The following is a 15,675-nucleotide window of genomic DNA, read 5'->3' on the forward strand; positions in this document are numbered from 1 at the left end:
GGTGGACAGGGTGGGTCTCAGGGGAGGAGCAGAGAGGTGTGGGCAGGGGGCAGAGAGGTGTGGGTGATGGACAGGTCTCACGGGAGGGCTCAGAGAGGTGTGGGCGATGGGCAGGGTGGGTCTCAGGGGAGGGGGCAGAGAGGTGGGGGCAGTGGGCAGGGCAGGTCTCAGGGGAGGGCTCAGAGAGGTGTTGGCGATGGGCAGGGTGGGTCTCAGGGGAGGGGGCAGAGAGGGGTGGGCAGGGCAGGTCTCAGGGGAGGGGGCAGAGAGGTGTGGGTGATGGGCAGGGTGGGTCTCAGGGGAGGGGGCAGAGAGGTGTGGGCGATGGGCAGGGCGGGTCTCAGGGGAGGGGGCAGAGAGGGGTGGGCGATGGGCAGGGTGGGTCTCAGGGGAGGGGCAGAGAGGTGGGGGTGATGGGCAGGGCGGGTCTCAGGGGAGGGGGCAGAGAGGTGGGGGCAGCAGGCAGACCTTGGGGTAGGGGGTGGAGAGGTGCGAGGAGGCCTTGGGGGAGGAGAGGAGCCAGGGACCAGCAGGCCTCAGCCAGAGAGCAGGGGTGGGAAGTGGCCAAACGGGAGTGAGGGCGGAGCACAGGTGGGGCCGCGGAGGGAGGAGAACGAGGGAAGGAGGTGGAGCGGGGGGACAGCACCACGGTCTGGGCAGGGGCCGCCCACAGGATTCAGGGGGCCTGGGGAAAAACAATTTCAGGGGCCCCTTCCATAAAAAAAAGTTGCAATACTATAGAATCCTGTATTCTCCTGGGGGCCCTGCAGGGCCTGGGGCAAATTGTCCCCCCCCCCCCCGGGCGGCCCTGCCCTCAGCCTCTCCTCGTAAGTCCCCTGCCCCCTAATCATTTTTGTTGCCGTCCCCTAGACTCTCTCCAATTTGTTTCTGTAGTGGTGGGAGGGGGGCGAAAACTGGACGCAATGCTCCAGATGTGGCCTCACCAGTGCTGACTAGAGGGGAATAATCACTTCCCTCAATCTGCTGGCAATGCTCCTACTAATCCAGCCCAATATGACCAGTTACCCATATTGAATGCAGACACAGCAATATCTGATACATTGGTTCCTGTCCATTCAGGAGGTTATTTCCCACCTATTCATAAATAATGAAGATGCTCTAAGCGGAGGGGAGAGAGCTGTCCTGTCCATGTAGTTAACCCATCTCCCTGAGAGGTGGTAGCTATGTCAGTGGGGGAAGCTATGCTGGTGTGTGTACAAGCTGTAGTGTCTACATATATATGTAAAGTTTAATTAACCCCCATTTTTAAAACCCCTGTGGTCTGGGAATAGAAAAGGAGTTCACTGAGGTAGAGTCTGTCCTTCAAAATCCTTAAGATCATGGACTTGCCAAAGCAAATGTCATGGGGGTATAGCTCAGTGGTAGAGTGTTTGACTGCAATTCAAATGGTTTTTAGTTCAAATCCAAGTGCCCCCTTACAAACTTGTTACTTCAGTAAAAATAATTCCATTGCCAGTATGCTCAGGAGCTCTACTACATAGGGATCCCTGAAATGAATGGACACACCCAATGTTTTCCTATGCAAATGCATAAAAACCTAGCAAACATGGCCCCCAGCTGAAATCAGTTATAATCGTCTAAGTTTGTTTTCATCAATTAAACAAAGACACATGAAGACACATTTGCAGGTTCTTGGCCTCCATGGGCTACAATGTGGAGAAGAACAAGAACCACATCCACTTGGGAGGCATGGACTAGTCTGTATTACATTTGGTAAGTAAGTTGCCATTGGGACTGAAAACTCTACTGGGGGTGGACAGGAGCCTGTTACAAAACTAAAATAACCAAGATTTACCAAACTCCCTGTTACACATTCAAACCTCTCTTTGTGCACACGGCATCAATTGGGGCTCTAATAAATGGCAGCCTTCCTTTAACACAGATCGTTGTTCCATGTAGCTTTCAGATGCATTCAAATGGCAGCTGTTTACAGGTCATGTGCTGCTAGTTCATGAGCAGCAGCAGAGTCTCTGTACGTTACCAACCATAGAGCTGGGTGTGTCTGCATCTAAGTAAGTGCAGAGTTATTTCAATGGCTCCTACACTGACATCTGCTGCCTCTTCTGGCTGGTAAATTGCACTATTTGGAACCTGCTCCTAAAATTACACCCTTCCTGGGAGTGAGTCAAAACTGGCCAAGGAAACATCACTGGGTTTCAAGTGCAGCACAAGCAGGGTAGTGAGGGGCCAGCATAGGGGTCTCAGAGCTTTGCTTCGGGAGCAGGGTCAGGGGGCTAGTAGTCATGACTGTGGGGTTCTAGTCCTGGTTGTGGGAGGAAAGGGGTGTCTAGTTGATTAGAGTTGGGGGCTTAGGAGTCAAAGAGAAAACATCTCCCTTTTCAGCTTCAATGCTCATTGAACAAGAACATGGCTTCTCATCTCTTCGGTTTCAGAGGAGCAGCCGTGTTAGTCTGTATGCTGAAAAAGAACAGGAGTACGTGTGGCACCTGAGAGACTAACAAATTTCTTAGGTTCTGTTGCCATCATGTGGCCATTTCATTTCATTTCTTATTGTTTAAAGGTTTGGGTACTTTGCACAGAAACATCATTTCCTTGGGAGAGATGGAGAAGTGGAAGCTGCATTGATTTAATCCTCTGAAAAATAGATAAGGATTAAAATATTCCCCAGACAGCTCAGTCCCAACTGTTCTCCCTCACTTCTGCCTCTGAAGCTCAGTTCTGTCCCACGGCCCCAAGAACTGCTGGGTGCAAGTCCTGGGTCTGATGTGAAGTAAGAAAAAAGAGATAATGGAGGTACCCTATCCCCTAGAACGGACAATTGAGTCCAGCCTGCTGCCTTCATTAGCAGGACTGAATACTGATTCTGCCCCAGATTCCTAAGTGCCCCCCTCAATAGTTGAACTCATAACCCTGCATTTAGTAAATCAATGCACAAACCACTGAGCTATCCCTCCCCTAAACAGCATAGGGGTGACTCTGCCTGCCTAGACTTTTCAGGAGTTAAATTGAGACACACCATGCTTGGGGAAAGAGACACAGATGTGGTTTGATTGTTTTTCTCATGTTAAACGTACTTGATCATTTCCATGGCAAAAATATTTGTACGAGTCCATGAAAAAAGGAAGAAACTGTGAAACTACCCATGGGAGAAAGGGGGTTTCTGACAGATGGGGTAGATATGGAGATTTTTATGAAAGGGGAGAGGCCAAAGTAGGGCCTTTAGCTGGAGCAAAGCGGGAGGGTTTTTTGTGCAGTTTCATTTTAACCAGCCTCACATCCTGTAGTCCCTACTTCCCCACCCCACCAACATGTGACCTAGCGCCTCCCCACTGGCAAGGCCACCTCTGACTCCTGAGACAGCCCCACTGGACTGGCCCTCCAGATCACCCAGCACTCCCTCTCCTGGCTGGATCCCCTGGCAGCCAGAGCTCTCCCCAGAACTGCCGTGGTTGCTCCCCTGGGTCTCTGGTCAAGGACGGCTACTGGCTTCTCCTGAGAATGCAGCTGAGAAATGACTCACCCTTCTCTAGATTCTTGCCCATGGGCTCTGAGAAGCAGGATGGGGCCTGTATGATAAAGTCCATGTAACATTCCCCTCTCATCCCAGCCCTGGTATGTCACCAGTAGCTGCTGTCCCTGGGTAGCAGCCAAGGATGTTTCCCACCATTCAGGAGACCCCAGCCTGGGACTAAAGTCAGCTTCAGGCTTCTCCTCTCTCCCTTCTTGGAATCAAGTTCATGTTTTTACCAAGAATTAAATCAGCCCAAAGCCCCAGAGTCTGGATCAATGTTCTCTCCCCTCTTTCTTTATGCCCCTGTTGTTATTTCATGGAATTTCTGGGATGGAGAAATAATTGAGTTCACTCCAGGTGGAAGGGGAAAGAACCCTGAAAATCTCAGGCCCCAACCCCTGCTACCAGGATCACTGAGGTGCTGGGAATCTGCATGGGAAAGGGACTGTGTGAATTGTCAAGGTGAGGAATGAATAACAATTTACAACTAGATCCACCTCATTAACCACCAACACAGGCTAACCCTGCTGCAGATAGAAGGGAAACTGGGAGTGATTCTTTGCTGTTCAGCCATGGAAACAGTGACCCAATTGCACCGCAGTGAATGTGCTGGGGAAAGCTGGACTTCACAGGCAGGTGGAAATAGTAAATCCTAGAAACAGCTGGAGCCTCCATCTCATCATTTCTGCCACCAGGGTCAGGGAGTGAGCTGCTCACAGAGCCCCACCACCATCATGACTTTCCAGCAGGAGGTGGTAGCACCACCCACCCAATGCAGGGGAGAGGGCTGAGTGCATCTCTGCACCCTGAGTCCAGGGCACAAACTCTCTCTTCCCCACACATCAAATCTGGTCCTGCTGCAAAGTGACCCCATGAACAATTAACCTGCAGGAGAGCAGGTCTGGCCCTCAGAGAGGGGAATGTGCTTCTTGTGAAACTTATATGTCACTGGATGTGCTGGGAACAGGAGGGCTCTGAGTGTGACCCATAGCACCCACTGCCCATCTGGGGATGTAACTCAGTGGTAGAGCACATGCTCAGCATGTATGAGGCCCTGGGATCAATCTCCAGGTTCATTTTTTCACCCTGCAGCTTTGCTTATGCCCGGAGGGGATGTGGCCCAGCAGTCTCCCTGCAGGAGTTTTAATCCTGCTCAGTGAGGGGCAAGTGCCAATTGCATGGAAGGTCTGGGGGGGTTTCTGTTCCTAAGTCACCTTGGTACATGTAAGATTCCCACCCGCTGTGCTGCTTGGGACAAGGGTAGATAAGAAGGGCGAATCTCCAGCACTGGAGAGAAAGGTCCCATCTGCACAGACTGAGAGGCAAGGAAAAACAGGGGCAGTCAGTGCTCAGAGAGGAGAGAGGTCAGTGATTTACACTCAACAGGGGACACTGTCTTTTTGAGTATCACAGGGGCAGCTGTGTTAGTCAGGATCTCTAAAAAGGAACAAAGATTCCTGTGGCACCTTATAGACTAACAGACATACAGGAGCATAAGCTTTCGTGGGTGAATCCCCACTTTGTCAGATGAATGGAGTAGGAATTCTGTGCCTGGCTAGCCAACTACAAAAGCAATTTCTCCTCCCTTGGAGTTCACACCTCAGCTGCTAGAAGAGGGCCTCATCCTCCCTGATTGAACTAACTTCCCTATCTCTAGACTGATTCTTACCTGCATATTTATACCTGCCCCTGCAAATTTCCACTACATTCATCTGACGAAGTGGGGATTCACCCACGAAAGCTCATGCTCCAATACGTCTGTTAGTCTGTAAGGTGCCACAGGACTCTCTGTCTTTTTGAGGCGAGTGCAGCTGGCTTGGGATGGTGCTGACAATGGACAGAAAAAGGGCTGGAGTCAATGACAGACGAGACCACAGAAGGGGAAGGGGAATGGCAGCCCCACAGAAGGTCCTGGGTGCTCAGATGCCCCAGTTATTGCACCCTGGCCTGTCACAGAGAGAGAAAAGACACCGAGGGACCCAGCCCCCCTACAGTGATCCCATGGACAAGAACCTGGCTGGGAGTTGGGTGAAGGTTCCCTCTGGGCAAAGGGGAGCTGAAATCCCTCAGTGTCCTGGAATTTAAGCAATGGAAGCTTCAAACCCTGCCCAGGTGTGGGCTGAGGTGCATCAGCAGAAGGTTGGGCTGGACAAGGGCGGCAGGTTTGTATAATTTTTGGTGGTGCCCAGAATGGGACCAAGTCCTGCCCCACCTCCACCCCCACACACCTGCCTAAGGCTCTGGGGGAGAGTTTGGGTGAGGGAGGGAGAGGGGCTGGGCTCTGGGAGAGAGTTTGGGTGCAGGGTCTGAGCTCAGTCAGGGGGTTGGGGTGCAGGTGTGGAGTCTGGGTTGGGGCAGGGGGTGCAGGAGAGGGTGAGGGGTGCAGCATTTACCTCAGGCTTCTCCCAAGAGCAACCCGCACCTCACCCCCCCAGCAGCAGCCCCTAAGCGGGAGGGCCGGGGGTGTCTCTGAGCACGGCTGCCCGCAGACTCCACCCCCGCAGCTCCCATTGCCACAGTTGACAGAGTTGGCACTCAAGGAGGGAGCAGCGTGTAGAGACTCCCCCCAACCCCAGGGGCCGCAGGGATGTGCCAGCCGCTCCCGGGAGTGGCGTGCAACACAGAGCGAGGGTGGGCAGGAAAGTGCCTTTGTCCCCTTTTGCTGCTGGTGGTGGTGGCGGGGGTCCCCAGGCTCTTTTAAATTGCCCAGGGGCGGAAGGCGGGACCAGGGGGGGACACTCCCAAGGGCCTAACGTTGCTTTGCACAACAATAAATCTTGGAACAGGACAGAAATGAAATGGCAGCAGAACCTAAGGAATTAAAAGCCTCCAGATTCGTGTGTGTGCACTGACTCCAAACGGAAACTGTAATTTGACTCGCTTTGTGTCTGCGGCCAGTAAAATATCAGGACAAAATCATTCCAGTAATCGTGACCCTGGGTTTGAGGAGGCTTTGGTCATATTAAAATGTAACTAGCATGTTACACTTGTGTTTTTAAAGGTGGCTTCCCCAAGCAATCTGAAGTTGTTCTTCCCCCCGCTGGCTGATGGGGGCAGCAGGGGATCTCCCCAATCTGGGGGAACCTCTCTGGGACCCACCATTAGATCTCCATCCTTTCTCCCGCTAACCACACACCACTCCCCGCCCCATTATCAGTGTTTTAGAGCGACCCCTCCCTCCCTTTACGGGATACAGACTCTGTGACAAAGACTGACTGGGGCTCCTCTCTGCACGGCCCCAGTGGGGAAGGAAAGAGACTGGCGGGGGGGGGGGCAGAGAAGATGGGCAGAGGGAGTCAAATGGGGCTAAACCAGAATCGAGGAGATTTTCTTCCTGTTAAAATGTACTGGAGTCTCATGGCTGAAAAGCCGCATCTTGAGTTAGGTTTGATGCATCAGCCTGACAATCGCCAGGCAAAGGTGTAACCCCCAGAGACTGATAACTGCCGCTTCCCAGCTTTGTCTAAGAAGCACCTGCAGTGGTGCAACTGGTTAGCGCAGAGCGGGATACTGCTGGGGTTATGAATTCAACCCTTATCTGGCGCCCTGGTTTCTACTCCTTGTGTAGTTTCCCCAACTTGCTTTGCTTAACTCACATGGAAAGTGCCCTACTAGGAAAAGGAGAGTAAGTTCAAAAATGTGGAAGTAGGTGCATAGCTTGGAAATATCACCCGTGTGCTGCCATTAGTTCCAGTAGATTGTTCACTGGCAGCATGAATTGATTTCTTTGCTGCTGTGAAAGCTGCCAGGAAAAGTCTCTGCTCACCAGAGCTCCCTGCTTCTTCCAGCACATCCCTGGCTCCTTCCCTGCCCCAGTCACTGCTGTAGGAGGGTCCTATATGCACTGAGCCTAAAGCTTTTCCAAGCCTTCTTAGTGCAGTTGGCAGCATGTCAATTTCATAATCTGAAGGTCCTGAGTTCAAGCGTCAGAGAAGGCAATGGTTTTTGCTCCCTGCTTCAGATTTTCTACAGGAAATCAGAGAAAAGAAACTAGAGGAGAGTGGTTTCTAGACACCCTCCCACCCATCTAACACCCACCCAGACACTTTTCCAGGGCATTAACTTTTCCTTCTCTGTGGAGTTTCTATTCTCCATAGAGCAAAATAAAACAAAAACATGCAAGTCTAAGCCTAATACAGATAAAAATCTCATCCTCAGAGATCTTCCAATAAGCTTCTTTTGCAGACTAGACTTATTTCTAGTCTGGGCCCAATATTTTCACCTGGTATAGTCCGTGTGCCAGTTCAGGTGATAGTTAGGGGATGTCTCATGACTGCAGCCATGTTTGTTCAGTTCCACCCTCTTATACAGCTTTGGTACAAGGCAGGAATGTTTTGTCTCTCTCCTGGGGAAGAGCCCCAGGTTTAAGATGGATTCCTGTACCAGGGGACATGGTCACATGTCCTGTGAGACCCCAAGCCTTCATTCTTCCTGGCCTGACTCACAGATGGTGCAGGACAGAGCCATCTCCAGTCAATTGTCCTGGTTAATGGGAGCATTCAAGAGTCCAAACCACTATTAATGGCCCACACTTTGCATCATTACCACAGGACCTCAGAGTTATAGTTCATATTTCTAGTTTCAGATACAGGAATGATCGGTTCATACAAATAGGATGAATACACACAGTAGATTATAAGCTTTGTAATGATACTCTACCAGAGACCTTTTGCATGAAGCATATTCCAATGACATTATATTCACACTCATTAGCATATTTTCATAAAATCACACGGAGTGCACCGTCACAGCAGGGACAGGGTTTTACTGCGGCACCTGGAAGCAGTTGAGTTTCATGTTCAGGCTGTGGTATGAGTTCCTCCAGGTTTCTCGTAAGCACACAGGGACCTTAGCAGGTGCTCTCAATACAGGAATGGCCCAGACATGATAAAGTGATGGGGATTGCATTTCCCTTTTTTATATTTGTATTTCTAATGACATTTCTGTTTGTGATTTCGTTTTGCTTTGTATAACTGTTTTCTCCTTATTTTGATATTTAACAGGCTAACTCTAACAGCTAATAACGCGAGACTTCCAAGCAGGGCCTGGGCGAGTGGAAAAGAACTGTAAGAGATGCTGTTTTTTGACCTTGTGTTAGATAAGAATAGAATGCAGACTGTAGCAGAAATTGCTGAGAGAAGTAAGCTATCAGAAAGGAATATGTATAAACAAAATGCAGTTGTTGCTCATTACTGTATGTCACAAAAGGTATAAATGCTTGCCTTAACTGTTTATCTAACCGAGACCTACCTCAGGAGGGGAAACTCTGCCCGTGTGTACACTCCCGACTAACTGCAGTTGCTCGAAATAAAATGCATAATATAATAACATTTAACATCCCTGTGGTGGGAAGAGCATCTCAACAGCCTAACACTGTGGCATTTAATTTAAAAAAGGGGAACTATGCAAAAATGAGGGGGTTAGTTAAACAGAAATTAAAAGGTACAGTGACTAAAGTGAAATCCCTGCAAGCTGCATGGACGCTTTTTAAAGACACCATAATAGAGGCCCAACTTAAATGTATACCTCAATTTAAGAAACACAGTAAAAGAGCTCAAAAAGAGCCACCGGAGCTTATCAACCATGTAAAAGAAGCAATGAGAGATAAAAACTTTAAAAAAGTGGAAGTCAAACCCTAGAGAGGTAAATAGAAAGGAGCATAAACACTGGCAAATTAAGTGAAAAATTTAATAAGAAAAGCCAAAGAGGAGTTTGAAGAACGGCTAGCCAAAAACTCACAAGGTAATAAAATGTTTTTTAAGTATATCAGAAGCAGAAAGCCTGCTGAACAACCAGTGGGGCCCCTTGATGATCGACATACAAAAGGAGGGCTTAAAGATGATAAAGCCATTGAGGAGAAACTAAATGGATTCTTTGTGTCAGTCTTCACGGCTGAGGATGTTAGGGAGATTCCCAAACCTGAGCTGGCTTTTGTAGGTGACAAATCTGAGGAAATGTCACAGATTGAAGTGTCACTAGAAGAGGTTTTGGAATTAATTGATAAATTTATCTGTAACAAGTCACAGGAACCAGACAGCGTTCACCCAAGAGTTCTGAAAGAACTCAAATGTGAAGTTGCAGAACTATTAACTATGGTTTGTAACCTGTCCTTTAAATCGGCTTCTGTACCCAATGACTGGAAGATAGCTAATGTAACGTCAATATTTAGAAAGCACTCTAGAGGTGATCCCGGCAATTACAGACCAGTAAGTCTAATGTCAGTACTGGAGAAATTAGTTGAAACAATAAATAGAATAAAATTGTCAGACACGTAGAAGAACATAAATTGTTGGACAAAAGTCAACATGGTTTCTATAAAGGGAAATGGTGTCTTGCTAATCTATTAGAGTTCTTTGAAGGGATCAACAAACGTGGACAAGGGGGAATCCAGTGGACATAGTGTACTTAGATTTCCAGAAAGCCTTTGACAAGGTCCCTCACCAAAGGCTCTTACGTAAATTAAGTTGTCATGGGATAAGAGGGAAGATCTTTTCATGGATTGAGAACTAGTTAAAAGACAGGGAACAAAGGGTAGGAATAAATGGTAAATTCTCAGAATGGAGAGGGGTAACTAGTGGTGTTCCCCAAGGGTCAGTCCTAGGACCAATCCTATTCAACTTATTCATAAATGATCTGGAGAAAGGAGTAAACAGTGAGGTGGCAAAGTTTGCAGATGATACTAAACTGCTCAAGATAATTAAGACCAAAGCAGACTGTGAAGAACTTCAAAAAGATCTCACAAAACTAAGTGATTGGGCAACAAAATGGCAAATGAAATTCAATGTGGATAAATGTAAAGTAATGCACATTGGAAAAACGACCCCAACTATACATACAATATGATGGGGGCAAATTTAGCTACAGCTGATCAGTAAAAAGATCTTTTTGTCATTGTGGATAGTTCTCTGAAGACATCCAGCAGTGTGCAGCGGAAGTCAAAAAAGCAAACAGGATGTTAGGAATTATTTAAAAAGGGATAGACAATAATACAGAGAATATCTTATTGCCCTTATATAAATCAATGGAAATAACTAATTTAGACCCCAGCATTTTATATGTATATTTGGGATTATGTTTTCCAGTGGGCTGCACTATGTGTTATCCTGACATTTAGTAGTGCTGAGATCCTGCATTCAGTAATATCCCTGCCCTTCCTCTCCCTTTTCTCCACTGAGCCCCACGCTTATGTTTCCAGCTTCCCCAGGACTCTCTCTTTGTCTCTGGACCTGTCTGTCAGCAAGAAGCAGAGCCAGGGAGACTTGCCCTCTCTCTGGAGACTTCGATTTCTGGGACATGGATTTACTTTCTATGTGTTTTGGGAGACTTTGAAATTGAGTGTCTGTGACATTAAGCACAGTACAGTCTGGAGTGTTGAACAGCTGTGTCCCCTCAGTTCCCCAGGCTGGGGTGCCTTTTACACTGCTCTACTGTGAGAGCAGCCACTCCTGGGCAGGTAACACGCAGTCTCCAGCATGTAACTCGCTCCCAGCTACACAGTTTTGAGTGCTGCTAGTCAGCAACTCCCGAATAACCCACAGGAGAGCCCCAGAAAATTCTCTGCTCCCAGACATCCCCCAGAAATGTGCATCTTGTCCTGTCCAGCACACTACTGAACAATGGGAGCTCATATGAAATCTGTTATTTCATCAATGGAAAATGATATGCACCAGCCTTGTTATTCCAAATGGAGTTTCCAACACACTTTAATCCAACCACACTGGTTAGATAAAACAATAAACCAAGATTGTTAACTACTGAAGGGAAAAAAAAAGATTTTCAGTGACTACAAGTAATGAGGCATAAAAGTCAGAATTGTTTATGAAAGAAATGCAAGATAAAGCACAAACTAACGTCTAAGTTAACCAGCTAAAATGATTTAAAACAAATGTTTCTGTCACCATCTGCTGAGACAGGCTGGCTTTCCTTTCAGCCAGGACTCCCTCTAACCTGCCCCTGCTGCCCACATTTAGTTCTTCAGGAGTTGTCATGAGCAGAAGGAAAGGAGCGGGAGGGGGAGAGAGAGGCCTGGTCTACACTGGAGGGGGGGAGGGTCGAACTAAGGTACGCAACTTCAGCTACGCGTCGAACTACCTTAGTTCGAACTTCTTACCTGTCCAGACGCCGCGGGATCGAAGTCCGCGGCTCCCCCGTTGACTCCGCCACCGCCGTTTGCGATGGTTGAGTTCCGGAGTTGACGGGAGCGCGTTCGGAGTTCAAACTATTGCGTCTAGATTAGACGCGATAGTTCGAACTCCGAGAAGTCGAACGCTACCCGTCGACCCGGCCGGTAAGTATAGACGTACCCAGAGAGAGTCTCATGCATTTTCCTAACATCTCTTTATAATTCAGTCCTTTGTACTAGAAACAAATCCAGTTCTCAGCTGAATCATGGTGATAGGCTGTCATAGATATGAGCTTCAAGTGGTCCCTGCGATGGAATGTAGATGTCTTCACACCTTCCCCCTCCTGGAGAATGGCTATTTGACCAGCTGTTTGCCTTGCTGCCTCTGAGGAACTTAGGGTTAGGGTTGCAACTTTTTCAGTAATATCATACTGTAAAATCTCATAACTTTACATACAGTGTTGCTACACATTTTAAGGAGGATATTCAGTAGATTATGTCTTTTCAAATGTTACCTCACAAGCCATACAGTGATAAATGAAGGGGAGGGGAGGGATCTCCCTTTTATAAACACCCAGCCAGCCAGATTGCTGTAAAATCCTTGTTGGTGTGACTTCTCTGCTTGCTTTACCTGTAAAGGGTTAACAAGCCCACAGGTAAAAGAAAAGGAGTGGGCACCTGACCAAAAGAGCAATGGAAAGGCTAGAATTTTTTTAAATGGGACAGTAACTTTCCCTTTGTCTGTTGTTCTCCGGAGAAGGCAACACGGAGTAGCAATGCTGTGTGTGGCTTGAAGCAGGTTTGAAAATTCATCTTCCATCCCTAGAAGAAATGATTTGGACAGGGAAGTTTAGACAAACACAATCAGGTTTATATTTTTTATTTTGGCTTTTGGAGCTCCTCTGTGCTATCCCAGATGCTTTTTTTTGCTTCTAAGCTTTAAGCTGAACCCCCAAGAAAGCTATTTTGGGTGCTTACAACAATTGTTTCTTTTAAGATCTAGCAAAAGCCTAAGTTCCAGATTTATTGTTTTTCCTTTTAAATTTTAATAAAATTTACCTCTTTTAAGAACAGGGTTGGATTTTTGGTGTCCTAAGAGGTTTGTGCATGTTGTTTGATTAGCTGGTAGCCACAGCTAATTTCCTTTGTTTTCTTTCTCAGCTCTTTCCCGGAGGGGAGGTGAAAGGGCTTGAGGGTACCCTAGAGGGAAGAATTCTCAAGTGCTCCTTCCTGGGTCCAAGGGATTGGGGTTTTTTTGCATCTGGGTGGTGGCAGCATTTACCAAGCCAAGGTCAGAGAAAAGCTGTAACTTTGGGGGTTTAATACAAGCCTAGAGTTGCACAAATTAATTTTTAGAATCCTGGCGGGCCCCCACTTTCTGCACTCGGAGTGACAGAGTGGAGATTCAGCCCTGACACATACTATGAACAAAATTGATCATAATTTTCTAGAAGAGTGAACATAGGGGCACAGACTTGCACAGTGTCTGTCTGTGTGTTCCCAACATATATGTGGGTATTTCAGTCCCTCAAAAGCAAGGTGTTCGGCATCTTCAAACACCTGGGGAACCGGTCCTGGGAATTCACTGGTTTATTAAGTGACACTGTAGGGAATTGAGAGACACTTTATATTATTATTGTTATTTTATTATAAATACCGATATGATGAAATTGCAATGAATCGTGCTAGATATGCCATGTAAAGTGTCAATGAAAATGTTATGATTTTCCAAGTTTGATAATCTTGTGTCTATCTTTGTACTGTGAGTTATAGATATGTCGGGTATATCTGTATTCCAGACTTGTGTAGTGTTTCTGAGTGACACCCCCAGACATATTGGCATCAGCGCTGCCCAGCCTGTTCGATGGCCCATCCAGGGTCATCAGCTGTACAATGAACCCATTGAAAGGATCAAGGGGAGACACCTCTTGAGTCAGCAAGACATGCAGGGGTATGACTGTGTACTGAGACCTCCAAGGCTTTTCCATGCCATGTGCTGTGAAGCTTGTGTTTGGGACACAGGAAGTAGAAGACACATGGGGAAAGGACTATAAAGGTCAGCTGCATCATCTCCATTTTGTCTTCAATCCCTCTTCCTACCTCTGCAGCAACTTCTTTACAAACTGAACCGTGGAACAAAGGACTGAATGATGTGGCTGTGTACCAGAGAGCCTTTCAAGCCAGCAACTCACCAATACTGCTAAGAACCAGATATATAGATTTCAGAATGTATCTCATTGTTTTCCCATTTTAACAACTTCCTTTTTCTTTCCTTCTTTTATAATAAACCTTTAGTTTAGATGCTTTCTTGCTTATAAACCTTTAGTTTAGATGCTAAGGACTGGCTGGCATCATAGTATTCTGGGTAAGATCCAAAGCTATACAGACCTGGTAATGTGGCTGACTCTGGGGTCAGAAGAACACTTTGTTTATGTGAGCAGAGTTTTTAAATAACCTCTCACTGTGCCGGACCTAGGTGCTGATTGGGAGTCAGAGAACTGGAATGCAGTAAAGGGGGCCGTGTGATGTCTTTTTTCAGTTTCTCGATAACCAGTGTGGAGGATCAGAAGCACAGTTGGTGACTGATCGGTGAATTTAACTTCCGTGTTAACCACCAGTTTTGGGAGCATCTGCTCTCCCTTTTTCAGCCTGCCCTGATCTTGGCATTTTCAGTGTGGACTGCCCCAGGCACACTGGGTCACAGTAAGCACTGAAGTTAAATTAATAATGTTTTTTATGACACAGTCATATGAAATCAACTGAACTCCTTTGTTTTCTTTCATCTGAGCAGGGTTTCCAGTTTCCAAACCTCATATAATCTCCCAGCTGGAACAAGGGGACGAGCCATGGGCCCCAGACCTCCAGGGTTCAGAGGAAAGAGAGATCCTGAGAGTTCCTTGCACAGGTGAGGAAAGATTAAACCAACTCAGAATCTGTAAGTGCCTGAAGGAAACATCTGGGATGCCCTACAAAGCCCTTGGAAGGTTTCTCAGTTCATTATTGTCCCTAGCAGGGATCGTATCCTCAGGGTAAATATAGCTCATGGCTTCCTGTAGACCCTAGCAGACACCAGGCAGTAGCTTCCTCCCTTCCCCCTGTGAATTTGGATGGGATGTGAGGGCCAAATTGATCCCCTCCTCTCTCCTGTTTAGGGAAGAGTTTGGGGGAGTTCAGTTCTTGTTTTTATTTGACCTGTCTCAAGCACTTGTTTTGGTTTGGCCTTCCCCTTTCCATCCCTGTCTGAGGTTTCTGTCTCTTATCACAGCAGGTGACGCAATGGTATGTGAGAAAGAGGAGCAGAATTCTCAGCAGGAAAATGTTGAGCAAGTGGCTAAACACAGAGAATTATCACAAAGATCGAAAAGGAATGTGTCCTGGAGTCATAAGCAGGGAAAATCCTGTGAGATTCAGCACAGACCAGAAAGAGAGCAAGGAAACCAGCCAGAGGAGAAAGTGGGTAAATTTATTTCCTGTCGGGGAACTCAGAAGAGCGTCAAGGAAACCACAACCCAGCAGGAAATCCTGAGCGGAAAGAGGAAAAATACATGCACTGAGTGTGGAAAAACCTTCACTTACAGATCAAATCTTGTTGTTCATAAGAGACTCCACACAGGGGAGAGGCCCTATGAATGCAGTGAGTGCGGGAAAAGCTTCACGAGCAGCTCAGACCTTTCTAAACATCAGAGAATCCACACAGGGGAGAGGCCCTATGAATGCTGTGAGTGTGGGAAAAGCTTTATTACCAGCTCAGACCTTTCTAAACATCAGATAATCCACACAGAGAAGAGACCCTATGAATGCAGTGAGTGTGGGAAAACCTTCACTAGCAGCTCAAGCCTTTCTAAACATCAGAGAATCCACACAGGGAACAGGCCCTATGAATGCAGTGAGTGTGGGAAAACCTTCAATTGCAGCTCAAACCTTCTTACTCATCAGAGAATCCACACAGGGGAGAGGCCCTATGAATGCTGTGAGTGTAGAAAATGCTTCACTAACAGCTCAGCCCTTTCCAAACATCAGAGAATTCACACAGGGGAGAGGCCCTATGAATGCCGTGAAT

At 47.2% G+C, this 15,675-nt stretch overlaps 2 non-coding genes across 2 annotated transcripts; both read left to right on the forward strand.

The window, feature by feature from the left end:
• The first annotated feature begins 1,365 nt into the window (after positions 1–1,365).
• On the forward strand, positions 1,366–1,437 carry TRNAC-GCA. Its single transcript has one exon. It is a non-coding gene; the product is annotated as a tRNA-Cys (tRNA).
• Positions 1,438–7,358: 5,921 nt separating this feature from the next.
• TRNAM-CAU lies at positions 7,359–7,431 on the forward strand. Its single transcript has one exon. It is a non-coding gene; the product is annotated as a tRNA-Met (tRNA).
• Positions 7,432–15,675: the final 8,244 nt, after the last annotated feature.

This window comes from Mauremys mutica, unplaced genomic scaffold (genome assembly GCF_020497125.1).
Source record: "Mauremys mutica isolate MM-2020 ecotype Southern unplaced genomic scaffold, ASM2049712v1 Super-Scaffold_100099, whole genome shotgun sequence".
Lineage (NCBI taxonomy): Eukaryota > Metazoa > Chordata > Testudines > Geoemydidae > Mauremys > Mauremys mutica.